Raw genomic sequence first — 6,344 nt, 5'->3', positions numbered from 1 at the left:
AGTTTGTTATCTGTTTTTTTAACAGAAAGCGATAAACTGAAAAACGAAAATAAAAGTAAAACTTTATATAGGCATATTATATATCAAAATTTTCAGAAAAAGATTTTCTACAAGCTGAACATTTTCCTAGCATTATATAAAATGCACACAAATTCAGATAATTCAAAGATTGCTACTGGTCTAATAAAATCCAATAAAAATCATTATAAAAATACCAAAATTAATTCAAATTTATTTCTCTCTAATTTTCTGATGTAGGGAATCATGTTACCCTATTTTCTGTATATTTTATTTTTGGAGAAAAATAATTTGAATAAAACCCAAATAACTCCAAATTGAAAATAATTTTAAAAGGATTTTAAATTTTAATCCTTTTAAACTCCCAACTCATATTTCATATAATTTGAAGAAGTCATTTTATCTTCTCTCATGAAAATCATTGAGTTGCTTGAAGTTTCTAAATTAAAAATATTTCCAAATGAAATTCAAATCTTTTCAAAACCCTTTTCATTTATTGAAATGGAAGAAGTCATGTCATCTTCTCTCGAGGGTTTTGTATTTGAAAAGAATTTGAATTCATGGAGATCATAAATACAAAAATGGAAGTTTGGGGAAAGTCCTTTTATTCCCTCTCATTTAACTTTCAAAAAGTTCAAATTCACTCACTTTCAGTCAATCAATCAGACAATCAATCAAATCTATCTATTTAATATAACATTCCAAAATTTAGAATTTTGGGATGTTACAAACCTACCACCCTTAAATTGTATCTCGTCCTCAAGATTCAGAGAGGCTGGAAAGAAATAGGTTAGGTTTGGGGTCTCCTCAAAATCCATTGATTGTCGCAGGAGGGGGTTTGGGGTGCTACCACCCTTAGAAGCATGGTTACGGTTCCATCAAAACTCATATACTTCATCCATATTGTTAACAGTGTCGGTCTTCTCAGATCTTCAGGATAATTCCTTATCTGGGCTCTTTCGGTAGTGGCATAACCTTTTCCTCAATTCTTGTGTCTTTCATCTAGGTAAGGTTGTTCTGTGACTGGGTCTTCTTAGCTGACGGGTCTGGCGCCAATACTAAACAACTATCGATATCTCATGGTGGTCAACCATTTATGGTTTCTCCTGCAGGAAATGGGTCTGGGTTGATCCTCACCGTATAACCTACGGTTGGCAAAAACTGCCTTGTACAAGGGAAAAATACCTATACCATTCTAAGGCTTAAACAAGGTTTTGATCATCGTCTCTCTACTATAGGTAAGTCACTCAGATTTACCATCCCATATAGCAAGGCGAATTATAAGAGTAAGTCGGTATGGTGATCAATCCATCCCGCACCCAAATCATTACCTTGTATACAGTTTAGCGAATCTCGCATTCTAACACTCGGTCATCCTCACAAGCATTACAGAATTTCTCTTGTCCATGAACTGCGTTCGGAATAATCCATTGATTTTGCAAGCCAAACAAACATCTATCGTTCCTTCATAACTCTCAGGTTTTGCGTTACTCCTATAAAATTGTCTGCCGATAAACGTCGTATCTTCCTCCAGGGTTTTTCCTTCAGCAAGAATGTGCTTTCTTCTTGGCAGGTCCTGGGGCATGTGGGTTATGGCCCATCACATCACTTGTAGTCCTTGAACTTATCATCGGGCAACTGATCATTATTCCAACTTCCAACTTCCTAGTATTCTTAAATCCATCCAATTGTACTATTTTCCTTCCTTCTATTGGCACCAAACTAGGACATGATTACTCAGACTCATTATGGAGTTTCCATTGATCCATATTTCCGACATCATACCTCCTTTATATCCAATAGTAATTTATCTCTTCATCCTCGTGGGATATCCCTCATACCGAGATAAAAACTTACACTTATGAAGTCCATATTCCACTTCGTGGAACATCATTATCCTTTCCAGGGTCAAGCGTCCTTATAGGGGAATACTGGCCATCTCTGCATGGCACTTCTTCAACTGGGAAATGTGAAACACATCATCAACTCCTGACAGTCCTTCGGGTGACTCCAACTTGTTGCCACTTCTCCCATACGCTCCAAAACTCGGTATGGTCCTACAAATCTCGGGGCTAACTTTCCCTTAACTCCAATTTGTTTAACTCCTCACAGAGGGGACACATGAAAACATGCTCTATCTCCAATTTCATAGACTACCTCCTTGCGTTTTTAGTCTGCATAACTCTTCTTCCTGGACTGAGCTACCTTCAGTCTATCTCGAATCAACTTAACATCCTCTTCTGACTCCTTGATCACATTTGGTCCAAACAACTGACGGTCTCCAACTTCATCCCACATAATCTTTGGGTATCACACATATCGAGACAAAACTCATATTCATTTTGTCCAAAATCCACTCAGTGGAGTATCCTTATCTTTTCCAAGGGTGAAGGGTTCTTACAGGGTACTACCACCCTTAAAATGCACAAATCTTCCATAGACCATATTTCTCATATCCTCAGAATGGTCAAAATCCTTCTTCATAGAGTAGCAACTCATAAAATCCATATCAGTACCAACGATGCTAACTTTATTCACCCTCAATTGATTAAAATCTCTCGCTTTTCCATTACATGTCTCAACTCAACACCTCAATATAAAAGAAAATGTTCTCACTTCTACTACTCCATTTCTTTTGTTGCAAACTCAACTATCTAGCACAAGTTTCCTTCTCCTTGGGGCATTCTCTGGCAAAGTGCCCTGCCTGCTCTATTACAACAAAAACATATTACTTCTGACAAGTCTCGAGGTTTCCTTTTTGGGCAACTGCTGAGGTAGTGCCCTGACTCCTTGCACCTGTAATAGGTGATATGACTCAGGTCCTTCCTGGTATCCAATCTACTTCTCTTCCTGGACTTTTCCGTTCCAATCATGGATTCTATTTCTTGTGGGTCATACTCTACTTCCTCCGTCGGGAATTCTACTAGATCCCCATTCAAACAATTTTGGGAGATGTGTCCTTCTTCTCCACATGAATAGCAAGACTTAGTGCAGGGTTTACTCGGGTCCTCTTTAGGTGTGTCCTCCACATCTTCCTTCATCACGGGTTCTTCTAAAATTTCCATAAGGGCTCCTTTCTTTACTTCTTTCTTCTGTTGTATGGTTCTTCGTACCATGGGGTAAATGTGACACTGAGTAGGATAGTGGGTAATCCCTTCACACAAGAAACAAGTAATTTGCCTAGTTGGGCATTCTTCAACTGGGTGACTTCCTTCACAATTAGGACATTCATCCTTGTGTTCTTTATGGGTGTCTCCTATTTCTCCACAAATCTTGCATGCACAAGGTTTCCTCATATCCTTTCCTTAAGGCTTCAACTTCTGGGATACAAGGTGAGATCTTTGTAGAGTCAACTTTAATTCTCTCCAAGTGGTTACTCCTTGCCATCCATTCATGGTTTGGTATATCCTCCACCAAGTAGCAGCACCTCTTTCAAAGCACTGAAGAGCATGCTGGGTCATATCATTTCCAACTATAGGGTTATTCTCCATGTGATCCTCCATGTTCTGAATCCATCGGTCTGTCTCCAATTGACTCATCGGTCTAGAAAATACAAGCTCATCTCCATTCATCCTCTATTGGGTCCAAGGGTTTTGGGGTGAGATGAGAGAGAGGGAGAGGGATGCACAATACAAACAATGGTTTTGAAAAGACAGATTTTATCTGTGGCTGTCGGAAAAACGTCAAACAAATGACAGCTCACAAACGTCACATCTAAAGTAGGTATAACAGGGGTTTGGTCTTCTAAAGGTCAATAAATCTTCAAAATCGCCAAACTCTTCAAGTCTTCTTTATGTCTCCGATGGCTTCTTCCCATCATGTTTGTCCTTCTCAAGTTATGTTGCCAGATCATCTCTATTGACGCGAAGTCTCTCATGACGTCCTTTATTATTCTGGAGTTGCATCCCAAACTTTTAGGTTTCATCATCCTTGGCATGAACCATGTCCTACTGTCCTTCAGTTCCTGACGAATCTCCGGTATCTCGAGGTTTTGCTCCTCCAGCTTGGCTACTTTCAGCTTCTGGGTCCCGTGTTCTTCACGAACTGCTTTCTTGTCAAATACGGCTTCCCGCAGATCAACCCGAAACTTCTTGATGTATTACTCCAAATCTTGGTGATACACCAGCTAAGTTTAAAACTTCATCTTTTGCTGATTAGGTGTTCCATTAGCCCTTTGTCAACCAATCCTTCCAACGGAATGCATGCTTAACTTAGCACGGTGACAATAGCATAAGCGGGCGTTAAAATCTTGGATAGCCGTGTTTCTGCTCTGGCCATTTCCATGAGATATCATTCCATAGTTGATATCTCCTTCCTTAGGGTTTCTTGACAAAAACTTTGAGTTCTAATGCTCCATGCTCTGGTCTTTCTCCGATACACCTTGATCTCGGGTATTGATAACTTCCATAGTCTGTCAAGTTCCATCAGGGGAGTCTTACTAGGTCATACAAATCTGGAAATTCTTCATAGCCTCCAATTCTCCTAGTCTTCGGAGTCTTCAGCTGTTCTAGTCTTCCATTATCATAATGTATGGTAAAATCCTCCTCATTCCAAAGTGGTCTTAGTTGTCCGGTATCTTGTACTTCTTGGAGTGATCTCATCAGTCGAATCCTCGAGTGGTCAAAAGGGGAAAAGGGTATGGTCTCACTAAAATGGAATATTTGAATAAGCTCAGAAGAGAAGAGAGGAAAAGATCTTTTTGAAAATGAAGTCATAGAGAAAAACCTTTCCTATGGGCTTGCCAATTTCTAGGGTCACGTCCTACAGTCAACATGTGCTCTGATACCATCTTGTAGCGACCCGACCTCAGACGGTCAAGTCTCTTTGCTGAAGTGTCATCCCTGGATCGGTATGCTGACACACACAGTACTCGAGGATTTATAACAGAGGTAAATCACATGTATAAAGTAACGTAAATACTATTACCTCAATCCAAATAGCGGAAGTAACAACAAGGTTGTGGATTTCCATCAACACCAATGGCAAAGTTGAGTGTAGAAATCGTAACCCTAACGTATCACTTACTCTTCGTAAGAACCCGACAACATGAGACGTTGCAGCCACAAAGGGTCAGTACATTGAATGTACTGGAAAATTCACACTAGAGGATAATGATGAATAATAGCTATCACTACATGCATATATGGCTGGTGGAAAAGCTCTATGGTTATAATGATTTTGCGAAAAGCCAATTTTCCCTATTGCAAAGTAATATATTTTATTTAACTACAAAGTTGGTTGAAAATATTGAGAAGGTTCCTCCAACTCAATCCCAAAATAATAATCATTAACCCAATCAAGTTGATTAAATAGAGTGTTGAGATCAACATGAATATCCAAAGACCAGAGACTCAAAATTGTCCATAACCGGGGACACGGCTAACCATGATTAGTTTATACACTCTGCAGAGGTTTGCGCACTTTTCCCCACAAGACTCGATCGCCTCCGTTGGATTTCTCGCACTACATGGTGTTTGAGAAACGGATGACCGAGACACAGTCTTTCAGAAATATTAACTCTCTACTCCGGGCAGACCATACCAAACCTACAACCCTCTACCTGCTGATCCACCTCTTCAAGAGCTTCATGTAACTTACTCAACTATGCTAGAGCCCATAATAGCTTGTGGCTGCACACGGAAGTTTCTAGCATCAATAATCTTATGATCCCTTTGAGCCCGGGTGGCGGTCCATAGGAAAATCACACGGGTACTCCGGGATTTCCAAAAATACAGGCAACACTGGGTACTCCAGGTGCCTCAATCCACCCAGATGTGTATTTAAGTTGCCACCTTAAGTTGAACCATTAATTAACAATCTCACATATGTCATGGATTTCACTCACCCAAACCACGTCCACGAGCATGGCATAGCAAATTAAGCAACGCATAGAAGTAACTCCCAAGGGTTTGAATGTAACAGGGTAATAGGTTCTATCTCATCAACTACTTCCCAACCCACATGTTAATGACATCCTAATCATGCAATGTTTGAGGATTGGAACTAATGCATAAAAACTGGGTGATAAAAGGGATATGATCAAAGTGTGAACTTGCCTGCAATGTTGATGAAGATGATTCGCACTCATAACTCTTGATAGATCTACTCGTCACACTCCGGTCAATCTATCGTAAGCAAGCAATAGTAACCACACATAAGCAATCACTCAAAAGATCGAAAATGACGAAGAAAACAATTCGGAAAACATCAAAACCAAACAAATAACTCTTGCAACATAAAACAATTTCTAACGGTACCAAAATTAGGTGAATTTGGCCTTATCAGAAAGTTTAGGTCAAGAGCTTCGATTTGCAAAAAGAATCAAC

This window comes from Triticum dicoccoides, chromosome 3A, assembly GCF_002162155.2.
Source record: "Triticum dicoccoides isolate Atlit2015 ecotype Zavitan chromosome 3A, WEW_v2.0, whole genome shotgun sequence".
In the NCBI taxonomy this organism is placed as follows: domain Eukaryota; kingdom Viridiplantae; phylum Streptophyta; class Magnoliopsida; order Poales; family Poaceae; genus Triticum; species Triticum dicoccoides.
Note: the sequence above shows the minus strand (reverse complement) of the source record.